The sequence below is a fragment of the Crotalus tigris genome, unplaced genomic scaffold (genome assembly GCF_016545835.1).
Source record: "Crotalus tigris isolate CLP2741 ecotype Arizona unplaced genomic scaffold, ASM1654583v1 scf7180000017601.7605149639:7615979, whole genome shotgun sequence".
NCBI classification, from domain to species: domain Eukaryota; kingdom Metazoa; phylum Chordata; class Lepidosauria; order Squamata; family Viperidae; genus Crotalus; species Crotalus tigris.
This window is the reverse complement of record NW_024096505.1, coordinates 2,394,686-2,410,360: the sequence shown is the minus strand read 5'-3', so window position 1 is coordinate 2,410,360 and position 15,675 is coordinate 2,394,686. Positions and strand designations below refer to the sequence as shown.

Here is a 15,675-nt window from a genome sequence, read left to right as displayed (position 1 = left end):
ACTTGCATATTAACAAGACACCATAAAAATAAAAATGTAGCAACATAAGCAGAAACAGCTGATAATAATAGCAACATCGTGAGCCCAAAATTCAACCATAGAGGTTTCTGCATGAGTGTTCCTTACTGACCTGAGAGTTCTCCTTAATGTGTGTGTGTGTTTGTATGCTGAAACTTCTAAACATTTCATCTACAATAGTTAAATGTAACTTGATGTTGCTTCATTTAGTTGCTTCAACTAAAATTTCAAAATGCCAAAATCCTATTAGCAATTAATGAAATCTGAGTATATTTTCTTGTGCTTCCAAATTATTTTTATTAGTTATGTCTGTCACCAAATTCCCCAAGACCAGCAATCTCCTCAAAGCAGATAAAGGGACATAATATTCAATGTTCAAATAGCAGCAGCCCAAAACTATTCCAAATCTCAGTTGCTGCTTTATATGATTGCCAGCTATATACCCCTTCTTCAAGCACCAAATCTTTTGAAATTAGACATACCACCCGCTGCTCCATCCTGAAATGAGTAAGTTTGAAGTTCAAATCTTGGATATTTGGAGTCCATTTTTCTTTCCAGACAAAGCTCAAGGTAAGGTAGGGGCTCTGAGGAGCATCAGGTTTGGAAACAATAATTGGAAACCACAATATTTGGAAATAACAACAATAATTGGAAACAGGACAGGATAATATAATCAGTTGTAATGATTATTCCACAAAGTCAAATAAAACAAGCAAATATGGCAGAAACCCAGAGAAACAAGAGCAGATGCTGCGTACTACAGGTAGTATTGAATGCTAGGAACCTGTGGGCCAAAATGAGAAAACTGGAATGCCTGTTCTTAGAAGATAGTATCAATGTAGTAGGTGTAACACAAACCTGGTGGATTAGGGAATATCAGTGGGCCTGGTTCTTTTCTGGTTGCAAACCTTACAGGAAAGACAGAGAAGGATGTAGTGGGAGATCTTGTCTTCTAGGTAAAAGAGACCAGTGAATCAAGTTACCAGGTGATGACATACAGAAAAAATACTAGGCCTTATTGAAAAATGGAACATAAATCTTCAGGCTCTATAGCATCCCACAAGTGTTATTAAGGAGCTTAGAGTTAAGGTTGTGGATCTTCAAACTGCTTCACTTCTCTACACTCTGCTTCTATACCTGAGAACTGGAAGGTGGCCAACGTAACTATATTTTTAAAAAAATCATGGGGAAACCAGTCAGCTTAATATCTGTTCTGGGGAAGATAGTGGAAACTGCTGTTAAAGATAAAATTACTAAACATTTAGAGATGCAGGCCTTGTTCAAGCTTCCCCAACTTGGCTTAACTAAGGGAAGATTCTGTAGTTTTTTAAAAGTGTTAATTAAATATGTAGATAAAGGCAAGCTAACAGACATTACCTACTTGGTTTCTGAAAAGAAAAAAAAAACCCTTGATAAAGTCCATCACCAAAGAAAGGCAATAAACTTAAGGGCCTTGAAATAAAAGGGAGGATTCTCATGCAGATAAATACCTAGCTAAGGAATAGGAAAGAAGGAGCAGAAGTGAATGAACATTTCTCATAATGGTGGGATCCCAAAGGTGCTTTTTCAGGAGCCAACTGGACTTTGTTTTTTCTTTGAATACGTTTTGCTTCTCATCTAAGAAGCTTCTTCAGCTCTGACTGGATGGTGGGGAATGGAAGGATTTATATTCCTTGCAGACAGCTGGTCCTTTACATTCTTTTAGACTAGAGAGTGGTTGAGGCCATTTGGAGGTCTATCTGTGTCTTCAGAGTCACCTGTGTAGGTGCAAATATGTGTGGCGCTTTCTTGGCTGCAGGATGTTTTCTGCCCTGGGTCCCTTCACTGTTGAAGACAGGCACAGGCTGTTTGGGATAAGTCTGTGTTGACTGCATCTCAAACTGAAGCACAAATGGTTCCTGTAGTCTGCAATGTTTCCTGGAAATCTGTTCATCCCAAAGTGCATAGTTAAACGTCTATGGAGATTCTCAGTCATTCAGGTCATGGTTGTCCTAAAGGTGCTTTTTCAGGAGACAACTGGACTTTCTTGTTTTCTCAATGATAACTGAGAATCTCCATAGACATAATGGTGGGATGTAACTAGTCCCTTCCCCTGGGATCATTCCCAATTCCAGTGCTTTTTAACCTATTTATGAATGATCTGGAATTGTGTTTGACAAGTAGAATAGCCAGTACTGATGACACTAAATTAGTCAGTGTGGTAAAAACAGCAAGGGATTCTGAAGAGTTCCAAAGGAGATATTTGCACATTTGGAGAGTGAATATCGAAATAGAAAATGCCATTCAATGTGAGCAAGTTGTAGTGATGCACTTGATGCCAAAAATCCCAATTACTCATACAAACTAATGGAATCTAACGTAACAATAACTGATGAACAAAGATAACTTGGACTAATGGTAAACTGCTCAATAGCACATAATTCAACCTTGGAATTTACTACAAGGTGAATCAGGATGTCTGGCTTAAATAATTGTTTGGATCAATTCATGGAAGTCAAGGGGAACAATGTCAGTTTGATTGCCTCCGATGGCCATCTTCTGGGAGATTAGTGGACTTCTTTATGTAGTTTGTTGGCCAAGTAAAACAGGTTGTGGATAAGATGGGACAGAGATCTGATCCAGCAGGACACTCCTTATGGTCTTATGCTGAGCTAGTGCAGCACTGAAAACAATTAGTATTCAGGGAAATGTGGCTTATTTATTTCTACACTCCTAGGCAGAATGTATGATTTCTAAGAAATATATAATTCAGTTTTGCTTGCTACAATATTTTGAAAATTAAAGAAAAACTACAGAGCAACTCAATCCTTTCTATGGTACTCTACCTCTTCATAGCACATCTAATAATGCATAAGTTTGATTCAGATAAATACAAACATATTAAATGTGTTTATTCAGGAGTGAATATTCAGGAGTGTCCAGTGGAAATTATTCAAGATAAGTGTGCATAAGATTAATTTCAAATAGATCCAAGAGGAGGACTGTAATACGATACCTGGCTTGTTCCATTGATCCTACTGAAATTAAAATTGGCCTGACAAGCTTGTGCTCCATTTACTCAAGACTTCTCACTGAACTCAATAATAGTTCCTTCATTGATGGATTATAGATATATATTGTATTACCATTTCTTGAAAGTAAACAGAGAATAAGCAATGTGTGTTGTAGGTCTAACAGTTCTTCCTTTCTTATAAATGCATTTTCTACATAGTATTGTATACATTTCTCTCAAATTTTTCTGAATCAGACTTCCAAGTAGTGTAATAGGAGTTTCCAAGAGTCTTTGTCATATCTCTATAGACCATGACCTGCTAATTCACAAATAATTTGCATGCTGAAAACCAGATCTTTTTAGATTCTTTTCTTTTGAGTCAGGAACATGTATTCATGTCAGTAATTTACAACTTTAATTATATAACTGGAATGTTAAGAACATACAAGGAAGTAGAAATCAAAACCAACCCAGTGAAATGATTGACACAAGCAGCACACGTCTGAAAGAAAATCAAAATAACATACTAATACTGCTGTAGTGTTACTCAGGTAATTATTTTAGAGTCATGTGATGAAATTCACTGACCATACAGTTTCCAAGGGATAATGTTGTAACTAGGGTAATTCCAGATAGAGATTTATTGATCTGGTCTGTAATTTCAATACATAACACACTGCTTCCTTCTAGTGAACATTCTTCAGCATATTTTTTGTCCTTAGGCACTTCTCCCCCTACCTTTTCAAAAATTATTTCTGATTCAAAGGAACATTGGAAAGAAATAATGGAAATGGACTCTGCCATTTACCAGCATGATAATTCTCCAAATATTCAATAGAACAGAGCCAAATTTGACATTGTACAAGAAGCAAGCAAAGATCAAGTCTGAAAAGGGGCTATATCTTGTCAAAAGCTGTGGAGGAAAAAAGGTCCTTCCAAATCTCCTTCACCCATCTCTATGGGAAAACAGGTGGGCAATGACTTGGAATGCTATCAATCACATGACTTAGAGCTGACAGTATGTAATCCACCCTGTACTTCCCAGTACAAATACAGTCTTGTGAAAAAGTAAGTACGCTCTCTTTGAGTTCCATGGTTTTACATATTAGGACATAGTAAAAAAAAATCACCTGGTCCTTAGCAGTTCTTAAAAGTAGATAAATACAATCTCAGATGAGCAACAACACATGACATATTATACCATGTCATCATTTATTTTACAAAAAAAAAGCCAAAATGGAAAAGCCATGTTAAAAAAGTAAGTACAGAACCACCTTTAGCAGCAATAACTTGAAGTAATTGTTTTCTGTCTAACTTTATCAGTCTCTCACATCATTGTGGAGGAATTTTGGTCCCCTCTTCTTTACAACATTGCTTTACTTCGTTGAAGTTTGTGAGCATCTGTTTCTGCACAGCTCTCTTTTGAGGTCCTGCCATAGCATTTCAATTGGATTGAGGTCTGGACTTCGACTAAGCCATTGTAACACCTTGATTCTTTTCTTTTTTAGTGATTTTGTTGTAGATTTGCTGGTGTGCTTGGGATCATTGTCCTGTTTCATGACCCAGTGTTGACCAAGCTATATGTGGAAAGATGGCCTCATATTTGATTCTAGAATGCTTTGATATACAGAGGAATTCATGGTCAATTTAATGATTTGCAAGGTGCCTGGATCTTGTGGTTGCAAAACAAGCACAAATTATCACCCCTCCACCACTGTGCTTGACAGTTGGCATGAGGTGTTTGTGCTGATACTCTGTGTTTCATTTTTGCCAATGTGGCACTGTAAATTATGGCCAAACATCTCCACTTTGATCTCATCTGTCCAAAGGACAGTGTTCCAAAAGTCTTGTGATTTGTTCAGATACAACTTTGCAAACCTAAGCCATGCTGCCATTTCTTTTTGGAGAGAAGAGTCTTTCTCATGGCAAGCCTTCCAAACAAACCATACTTGTTCAGTCTTTTTCCAGTTGTGCTGTCATCAACTTTAACATTTAACATGCTAACTGAGACCTAAAGAGTCTAAGATGTAACTCTTGGTTTTTTTACAATTTTTCTGAGCATTGCGTAGTCTGACCTTGGGGTGAATTTTCTGGGACTTGCACTCTTGGGAAGATTGGCAACTGTTTTCCACTTGTGAGTAATCTTCCTCACTGTAGAATGAAGGGTTTTTAATTGTTTGGAAATGGCTATATAATCCAGTGGTTTCCAGTCTTTCTGGCTTTGTAGACCAGTGATGGTGATGGGAGAGGGGAGAGGGGATGGTTCTGTGCAAGCAGCAAGTGAGCACGTTTGCACAACTCCATTTGCACAAGTGGCAGGCACACATTCTGAATGACCTGGTTCCAAATGGACCCCAGCCCCGGGATTAGGAACCCCTGTTAATAACTTTTCCCAGATTGAAGGGCAGTGACAATTGCTTTTCTAAGATCATTGCTGATGTATTTACTTTTTGGCGTTGTGTTAACACACACCTCAGTGCTGGAGACAACAAACTCCTAATACACGGGTGTCAAACTCATGTAACGTGTTGCGACATATCACAATTTTTTTTACATTGCCAGAGCTGGGGTGGGCGTGACATCTGTATGATGCAACCGGCTCGCGGGCCAGCAGTTTGACACCCCTGTCCTAATACTTTAATTACCTCCTAGAGATAGTGACACTTGCTGATGATCAATTTAATCAAGGGCACTTAATTAGAAACACCTGATTGCCACTTAGCTTCTTCATACATATGGAAACAGTAAGGGAGTACTTACTTTTTTACACATAGCTTCTCCATTTTGGTTTCCTTTTTGTAAAATAAATGATGACACGGTTTAATGTGTCATGTGCTGTTGCTCATGTGAAGTTGTATTTACCTACTTTTAAGAACTGCTAAAGAGCAGATGATTTTTATTAGGTTCTGATTCGTAAAACCATAGAACTCAAAGAGGGTATACTTACTTTTTCACATGCACAAGACAGCACACAGAGCTTTTGTGTATTATTTTGATACACAAAAAACATAGTGGTCTCCTACAGAGAAAAGTCACTCTGCTATTTTTCTTATATTTGATTAAATGCAGATTATGAGCAAATAAGTATATTGAGTCAAATGCTAACAAAGCAGATGCCATGTTACCTGACTACTCGTGCTGTAATGGATTGGGCAGAGGATGCCATAACACGTTAAGAGAAATTCCTTTTATAACACCAATTACAGTAATGCTATGCCTAAAGTCTTAAGAGTACAGCACTCAAAGCTATCTTTGAAGAATTTCTGATATATCAACATTACCTTTTACTTATCTGAGATAGTGTTATATCATAAATTCTTCAAATGAGTCAAATTGTTTTCAGTGCTTCCAGTAGATCAAGATAAGAAGTAAATACCGGAATCCTCATCTATTGTTGTAGGGTGCAATAACAGTATCTTGAAAAGTCACTCATTTGCTCCTAACTGAATTGTTCTTTTTTTTCTTTTCTCGATGGTTCACCTATCCAAAGTTATCTCTAAATTTCTTTAATATTAGCCACAGATTTTATTTTGGGCATGGGGAACAATTTAGATTGGACCACACAGCTCTTGTAGTGTAATGGAAAGCATACATTCCTGCTCAATATATATAGAGAGAGAAACCATTTTCACATTTTAAAATAGCTCTCCATAGTTCAGTATCCAAATGTATGATTTGCACCAAGAGGTATGAGGCCTCTTCAAAACTTAGGCTCAAACCCAAATACCTGCAGATAGGAAAAGACTCAGGGTAAATGAAAAGGGTAAAGCAATATTTAACTAGCTCAGAACACCTTTCATTGCATTTCACTTTGTTTCCAGAGATGGAACTCCTGTTTTGGATTTAGGAGACATGTTTGCTTAAGTCAGTCCTGTCTTAAGCAATTTGTTAGTTCTCCTGAGCCAATAATCTGGGATGTCATATACAGTCAGCTTCGTAATACTGAGGGAGAACTGTGAACCTTCTCATGAAGATCAGTTGAGAAAATGTAAATACATAGTTTCAGATGCTTTGGGCACTGTTCTTTGTCAGAACTTCCCTTATGTCAAGCTGTTTTGTAGCACACTGTCACTATCATTAAAAATGCATTTGCTCTATGCATACCGTAAAGGCTATTCACTTGGAAAAGCATCCCCCACCCCCACCCCCCTTTCCACATGCCCAAGTCTAGAAATACAGGAAATCAAGAGCCTTAGTTTCCTAATACATCCACTTAATTAGATATTTCATGTATTTTACGTTAGGTTTACACAACATAATTAAATTACCTATGAAACTCTATTAAGTCCAAAATTCCAACCCTGCTTCTCAGGTAACATATCACTTGAGGCCTCCTGGTTCAAAATAGTTTTTAAACTATTATTTATTTATTTTTAAACTGTAATTCTAGTTGCAAAGTTAGGAAGAAAAGCTGCCTACTTTGGTATTACATTAGAGCAGACATGTCAAACTCACGACATCACGTGACATCGCACGACGTATCAGAGCTTTTTCCCCATTGCCGGCAATGGAGTGGGCGTGATTTCATTGTGATGCGTCCAGCCTACGGGTGGCAGTTTGACACCCCTGCATTAGAGCATACTTTTGAACACTAGCCTAGTCAAACAGAAAAGTTGTACATTTGGAGGAAGTACTATGAGATATTAGATATATGCAATTTATAATCAGACCGTTGGCCATCACTGGGGGGGTAAAAAAATCAGTAGATGTATTTCTAACAAAGGAATTTCCAAAGAAGATCATAAACATGGAAATATCCTAAACAACAGGGATGAGTTACTTTCTTTAAAAAAAGGCAGTAAATTGCATTTTCATTTGAGTTGTTCACCTGCCAGCCTGCACATACAGTTTGTGAATATGGCCCCTTTTATTTTACTCAGACATTTGGATTGAGGAAAACAATACAATACTATGCAAGGTATAGTTCGCTTTTCTTCCCTTTCCTGGCAGTTAGTAACTTCTGACTAGGTATATTTCAGAACCGGGCCAAACACAATACATTTTCCCGCCTAAGCAACGAATGTGTTAGTCAACTGGACAAGCAGCTAAATCTGGCTTCAGCGCTGGCAGTGGACTTGTATGTCCTGCTATAGCTGATAGCAGTAGTTTTAACTGCATGAACAGGATACATTACATTTGCAAAGCTCTGGTGTTGCTCCCCAGTAATTGCTGCTTAAGACACTCATCTCACTCAGAACCCAACATATTCCTGGTTTTACAGCTTTTTCTTATAGTTTTTCCCCTTAATACCAAATAGGTACTAGGGATAAGGAAACAAGGTGCTTTCATGTTCCAATGTGGGAGGCAAGAGCAGTGGGTAGCATCTGAACATTTTCAGGACAAGATATTCTTCTGGAAACACAAACTACCATTCTTGGAGCACATGGATTAGCCTCTTCTACCCTCTTGCACATTCCTAATGAGTATATACTATATAATTTAACTACGTTTACTTAGCAATAAGCTACTCCCACGTAAAGTGCACAAAAAACCAAGTCTCAGGTGTCAAAGTTCAGACTGACACTTGAAACTTAATTTTATGTATACTTACACTGAAACATGTCCACACTGAAATTTGATTTTCAATTTTTCTGTATCAATAACATTGGGAGACATATTTATTGCAGATATATATTTTACAGGACATTGTTTTTGGTTTTGCTTTCACATTTTTCAGCCTTTAAAAAGTAATGTAAAATATCACAGTTCTCCTTGAACTACTACACACAGTGATTTTTGTACTCTGTGCTTCCTTCTGAACTGCACACCCAGATTACATGGCAAATTTATATGGGACTTCTTCCTCCTTGTATTTCAACTGCCTTCACAATGGTCTGCGCTCGTATTCCCTTTCCCTCTTTTCTTGAAAAACTCACCCATATTTTTCTGAAAGATCACCTGATCTTTAAGAAATGGTAAGAAAAGAGCCACTTTGCCATAGTCAAAAATAGTCTGGTAGCCCATTTTCTGACCAACACATTTTTAAAAGCCCCCAGCTTCTGTAAACAAGTGCTCACAACTACAGCTGTTGAAGTTTAGACCTTTCAATAAAAAAAATTTTATTGGCAACCATACTGTCAGGCTCCTTCTGATTTTTGATCTTTCAGAACCAGTTTTAAGGACAGTAAATTGGGGACAAGATAGGAATTGGAAAATAGCTTCTTTCCCTCATTTATCTATAGATTAACTCCACTAGGTTAGAATTCTTTTTCACAGCAGAAAATGCCTGAAGCCAGTTCAGTGTTAACAATTATCTCCAAAGGGAGATAAGATAAAAGTGGTTGACACTGTCAGATAAAAGATCCTTCAACTAGCATACAGTTGATGGTTCTTCCTCTTAAACTAGCATTTACATACAAGGTGTTGGACTTCACATACAATGTCACTTTACACTACACCAAGTAAAATACATGACTCTTGTGGGGATGGTAGGAAGTGGGGAAAATACTGTACATAGTTTCGCTAACACTACTTAGTATATTTGATAAGTGCTGTATGGACACAATACTGCAGTCACAGGCTGTTGTTCAGCAGTATATTTAGAAGATTCTGGAATTAGCATAGAAATGTAATTATTTTCTACCTTTACAACAGTAATTTATGAAACAGATGGAAATCCCAACTTGATTAGAAATGACAAGTTCAGCTTTTTACTTTCTAAAATTAATGAAGATTCCCTAACTTTTTCACCCAGGCAAGCTTAAATGGCAGGTCTTCTCTTTATCAAATGTGGCTTCTCAATTATAATATTGCTAAAGAAGTGCCATATTCACAACAAAAGAACAATAAAGCAGAAAGAGAACCAGTAAGGTATTTTATATCACTCTTCAGTTCTAGTAACTGAGAGGCAATTGTCCACATTAGGGGGTGGGGATTTCAAGCACATATCAATAAGCAATGGTATATTCTTCAACATTATATAGGTCTATACAAAACTGTAAATTCTCACAAACTTGCTTGGCTCTAATGTCCAAGTATTTTAGAGAAGCACTAGTAAGAGGAAGGTAGACGATCTTAACAGAGACTTGCCTGTTGATTTATTTTTCTATTGACCAGAATAAAGATCTCCTTCAACACTCTTTTGAGGAAGCTGATTGATGAACTTGGACTGAACACTAAAATACAGCCTGAAAAACCTCCAAGACTTGGTTTCAACATACAGTTCAGCCCTGAGAATATTTCCCATTTCCACAAATCAGGGAGAGGGGTTTTTTTTCCAACCAGATCCATGTTTCAGATACTTTAGATAATTTTAAAATTAGGTAAGATTTCACATATAAGAATGGAAAATTACAATTAGAAATAGTCCCATCTTCAAACTCTGTTTATATTATTTTACTTGCATGGAATTCTAAAAATAAAAAATATAAATAAACATAAATTACAAAAATAATGTATATTATGATTTTATGAAAATCATAATATGCATATAAATTCAATCAATATTTGTATTGAAAACCTATCCTCCTTTGTGGCTCAAAGATCATTGTTTAAAATCAGTAGCTTCAATCCGCATCCCACTATTGGCTGGGACATAAATATCGATTTAAATACAAATAGTAGAATGAAACTTACACAACTTGTCGAAGAAGCATAAAATTATGGTTAGAAAGCAAATGTGCTATTGCCAGCAGAGTCCAGTTCACTGACTAGGATTAAGGACAACCGAGGCTCTATGCTCCCAAAGAACACTGATTCGTCTTTAACCAGTCACTAGCTAGGTTTGCATGAAATATTCACAGCCAGAAATGATTTAAGCACATTTTTAACCTGGTATGTTGTGGAAAGTAAATCTCTGTGGTTAAGTGTACTGGTTAAGGGGTCACCAGTATGCTGCTCTAAATGGCCCAAAGAAGACAGAGATCATCAGCCCTTCAGATGAAGACATTGAATAATGGAAACTGTTTAGGAAATTCACATCTGAGCAGATTAGTAGAGTTCCCTCTCTGCCCATCCTAGACTAAGGAACACCCACAGCACACTTGCAGCTCTTGCCAAACACGTATTGTGTATTATATACAAGGCTGGCTCCAAATAATTCAAAGAAAAACAACAGGTGCTCAGGCTATAGTCTTTGAATGCTTCACCACGAACAGAGGGAGGGAGGGGTGAGGATAGTTTAAATTACAAGTTTTTAAAAAAACGACACGCGGTGTCCTCCTTGGATGAAGTACATCAGGAAACGATCCACCTCATTTCTCTCAGTAAGGCAACTGCAGTTTTGGATAGAAGCGAATGGCTGGACAAAACCGTCAATTTCCTTTATAAACGAGTAGATTGCCGGCTGACAATGTGCGTGCCCCCAAGACGACAAAAAGCGAGTCCAACCACTGCACTCCTTGGCATTCCCGGCTTTCCGGCAGAAAAAGAAAGGCTGGAAAGGGGATGACAACCACGGGGGGGGGGGGAGGAAGAGCAAAGCGCGCCAGCACCCAGCATGCCGTCGCCTCTCCCCAGCTCCTCGATCCAAGCCGAGGCCCTCTTTCCCAAACCCAGCCCAGGGCTTACCTAAGAGCAAAGGACACGCGACCGGGGGGGGGGGTCTTCAGGAGCTTTCGCTGCGCGTCCCAACCTCCCTGCCGCTCACTTCTTTCAGCCGGGCGCCGGCAGATGCGCACGCCGTCCTTCCAGGGGAAGCGAAGGCGCTACCCGGGAGCCGCTCGCACCTAGCAGCGCCCTTTCCGGAGGTGCGAGGAAACGCCGCGCAAGTCGCTACCGAGTGGAACCAGACAGCGCCAGGTTGCTCCGCTAGGGCTTCGGGTGCGCTTGTGTTACGGCTGTGCCAAAGGCCCTCCCCTTTAACGCTTAATACTGCCAGGCGGGCCCAACCTGCTATTATTCACCTGCAGAAAAGGAGAGAAGTGCCCGGAACGCAGCGCCCGCTGGGCAGGTTCAGAGGATTCGTGGGCGGAGCTTAAAACTGCAATCCACCGCACGCCTTACCTGGAAGTAAACTCCGTTAAAGGCAGGCAGGGAGGGCTTACTTCTGAGCAAACATACCACAAACAATGTGCTGGAACCAGCTATCCTGCTACTTGCTTTCCAGTAAGTGTAGTTTCTGCATAGTTTCAAGGATGGGGAAGCTAAGCAGGAACAGATTTTTGAATTATTATATTGCCTTTGTTACTCAGCTGACTAATGCAAGAATACAGGTAGTCTTCGACTTACCACAGTTCATTTAGTGACGTTCAAAGTTACAATGGCATTTTGTAACTTTGACTTATGTCAAAAGTGACTTATGACTTTTTCACACTTTTCACAGATGCAGCATCCCCATGGTCACATGATCAAAATTCAGATGCTTGGCAAGTGGTTCGTATTTATGATGGTTGCAGTGTCCTGGGGTCATGTGATCAACTTTTGCAACCTTCTGACAAGCAGTGTCAATGGGGAAATCCAGATTCACTTAACAACCATGTTCCTAACTTAACAAAAGCAATCGTTCTCTTAACAACGGTGGCAAGAAAAGTTGTAAAATCGGGCAAACTCACTTAACAAATGTTTCACTTAGCAACATACATTTTGGGCTCAATTGTGGTCATAACTTGAGGATGACCTGTAGTTGGCTATCTCAGCAAATTCTGGGAACGGTCACCCTTAATAAAGTAGATATTGTCACAATATCTTCATACTTTGTTTCTCTCTGAGCCCTCCCCAATTTATAATTCTTGGGAAACTAAATGTAGTTATCTGCCCAAATTTACACTTAGCTAAACATCAGCAGGGGAGGGGCTGTGTTTGTACATCATGTTAGGCTAATCAGTGCTCTGCATGTCCTGGGAATACAGCTTTCATGAGGCACCTGATCAAAAGAACCAATAAATCACAAAGCTAATGTTTAAGGTGTTTTGTGGGAGTCCACAAGCTCTAATTGACATTGAGATTTTCTAGCTTTGTGAGTTATCCTACTTGTGTTTGCCAAACAGTAAGGTCCAACACATACATGGGATCTTTCTTTGTAAACAAGCTGTTTTCCCCACAATACCCTAAATCAGGGGTCCCCAACCCCCACTCCATGGACCAGAACTGGGCCGGGGCATGCCAGCAACTGGTCCACATAAACAAGCAAAGCCCCATCTGCGGGATGCAGGCAGCACACAAAACCACGCACCCTCCGGTCCGTGGAAAAACCTCTCTCCAGGGAACCGGTCCCTGGTGCCCAAAAGGTTGGAGACCTCTGCCTTAAATTCAAAACTGATTGTGTACTAATTTAACATGGTGCATGAACTCAGCCCCATTATTGTTTTATAGTCCATGCAAACCCAGGAAATTGAAAAAACGGATGTATGGTTTCATTAATCAAAGTTAGTATGTTGTGTGTAGTATGCATGAAAAAAGGTGCATGTCAGAAATAGACATTTTCCTTCAGGCAACGAGGTTCTTATATCCTGCAACCAAGTCTTTGAGTTTGAAGGATATGATTTTGATTTCTAGGCAAGTTCAATCTCTGAGACATTATTGCTCTCTAAAAGTAATAATAATAATAATAATAATAATAATAATAATAATAATAATAATAATGGATCATAAAATAGAGAAAGTCATAGAAAATGATAAAATTAAACTGCTCTGGGACTTCAGAATTCAAACAGACAAGCACCTGCAACATAACACCCCAGACTTAACAATTGTCGATAAGAAAGACAAAAAAGTCTGGATAGTGGACGTGGCAGTGCCTGGAGACAGCAGAATAGAAGAGAAAGAACTGGAGAAGATAACAAAATACAAAGACCTACAAATAGAAATAGAAAGACTGTGGCAAAAGCAAGCAAGGGTAGTACCAATAGTAATAGGCTCCTTGGGTGCAATCCCAAAACAACTGGAGCACCACTTGAACACCATTGGCATTGACAAATTCGCTATTAGTCAATTGCAAAAGGCGGCCTTATTAGGAACTGCTTCCATCCTGCGACGATATCTGTAATACCATCAAACATCCACATCTGCCTATCCCAGGTCCTGGGTAAGGACTCGATAGGTAGACAAAATGCCAAATCCAGTCTGAACATCTGGCTGACTATGCGATGATCCATAATAATAATAATAATAGTAAAGTTGGAAAGGACACATTGGAGGTCATTTAGTCCAACCTCCTGCTCAGGCAGGAAACCCTATACCATTTCGGACAAATGGCTGTCCACTCTCTTCTTAAAAACTTCCAGTGTTGGAGCATTCACCGCTTCTGGAGGCAGGTTGTTCCACTGGTTAATTGTTCTGTCAGGAAGTTTCTCCTTAGTTCTAAGTTGCTTCTCTCCTTGCTTAGTTTCCACCCGTTGCTTCTTGTCCTGCCTTCAGGTGCTTTGGAAAATAGCTTGACTCCCTCTTCTTTGTGGCAGCCCCTGAGATATTGGAACACTGCTATCATGTCCCCCCTCGTCCTTCTCTTCATTGGACTAGACATTCCCAATTTCAGCAACCATTCCTTATATATTTTAGCCTCCAGTCCCCTGATCATCTTTGTTGCTCTTCTCTGTACTGTTTCTAGAGTCTCAACATCTTTTTTACATCGTGGTGACCAAAACTGGATGCAGTATTCCAAGTGTGGCCTTACCGAGGCATTGTAAAGTGGTATTAATTCCAATCAATGCTAGAGTATATTAATTTGTAAACATTCTGATGTTTCAAGATCATCGATTCCCTGCTTGATGCAGTTTCTGCAAAGCAGAATACAGTTATAGGTATAGCCAAGGACGCAAGGAGGCAAGATGTTGGACTGGAACTGGGAGATGGGAAATCAAAATCAGCCATGTAATCTCACTTGGTGACTTTGAGTGAGTCACTATCTGTCAACTGAAAAACAGGTTGCTGTTCCGCAGAGAGGGGAACTGGAGGACAGAATGGACCTCTTTAGCTCTTGGATGAAAGACAGAAGATAAAGAATGAATGAAAAGCATTTCTGAAGATTGTTGAATAACCTGGAGGGACATAAAGGTTTTTAAAGCACTTTCAGTTCTTTCTTAAAGATAGCAATAGTAGAGGGCAACATCTATCCAACCCTTAATTAGCTTGAAAAGCTAAGAAAAGTTAGATCTGCTTAATATTTGGATGACAATCTACTAGGAAATCCCTGAAGTAGAAAGCTGAAGATAGAAAAACAAACAATTTAAATGTGTTCATATAATCACCAGGACCTTAGCTCAGGTCAAAGAGCACTTTGAGTGTAATGAAATATGAGAAGAATAATTTTGAGGAAGTATCTTTGAATAAGCAAGCAATATTCATAGTCACATGTTTTTTTTAAGCAAGTATACTTTCCTCATCCTGACTTAATGTAAATAAGCTGCTTTTTTATTCATGAAGCCCATTTATTCCTGCTCTTTCATGACTAGGTTAATGAAGTAGGAAATTATAACTGCATGTTATGTTCAGAACTAGAAACATGGTTCATTGCTCCCAAATAAATTAATATTCACAAAGCAACAAATGACTTGGTACTTGGCTTGACATCTGGGCTTACTAGGCATAACAAATTAAAATTCTGAGTTTGGATGTAACATGCAGCTAACAATACCTAATTTGGTTACCTATTTATGTTAGGAAAAAGAATTACAATATATGTATGAGTACCTTATTTGTATCTAGGAAAGGTACTTAGCCAAAAATTCTATGTTACCATTAAGTGTATGATCAGCAATTATTTCTATATGATACCAAAAATTATTTTC

General features: G+C 38.8%; 1 protein-coding gene across 2 annotated transcripts in view; it reads right to left on the bottom strand.

Annotated features, from left to right (window-relative positions):
* The window catches only part of TMPRSS2 (transmembrane serine protease 2), a 31,429-nt gene extending 19,558 nt beyond the window's left edge, over positions 1-11,871 (bottom strand). The window contains exon 1 of one of the 2 annotated variants that reach the window (XM_039369221.1): positions 11,854-11,871. The gene's annotated coding sequence lies outside the window, so the exon portion shown is untranslated. The other variant, XM_039369212.1, reaches the window with a different exon arrangement.
* Positions 11,872-15,675: the final 3,804 nt, after the last annotated feature.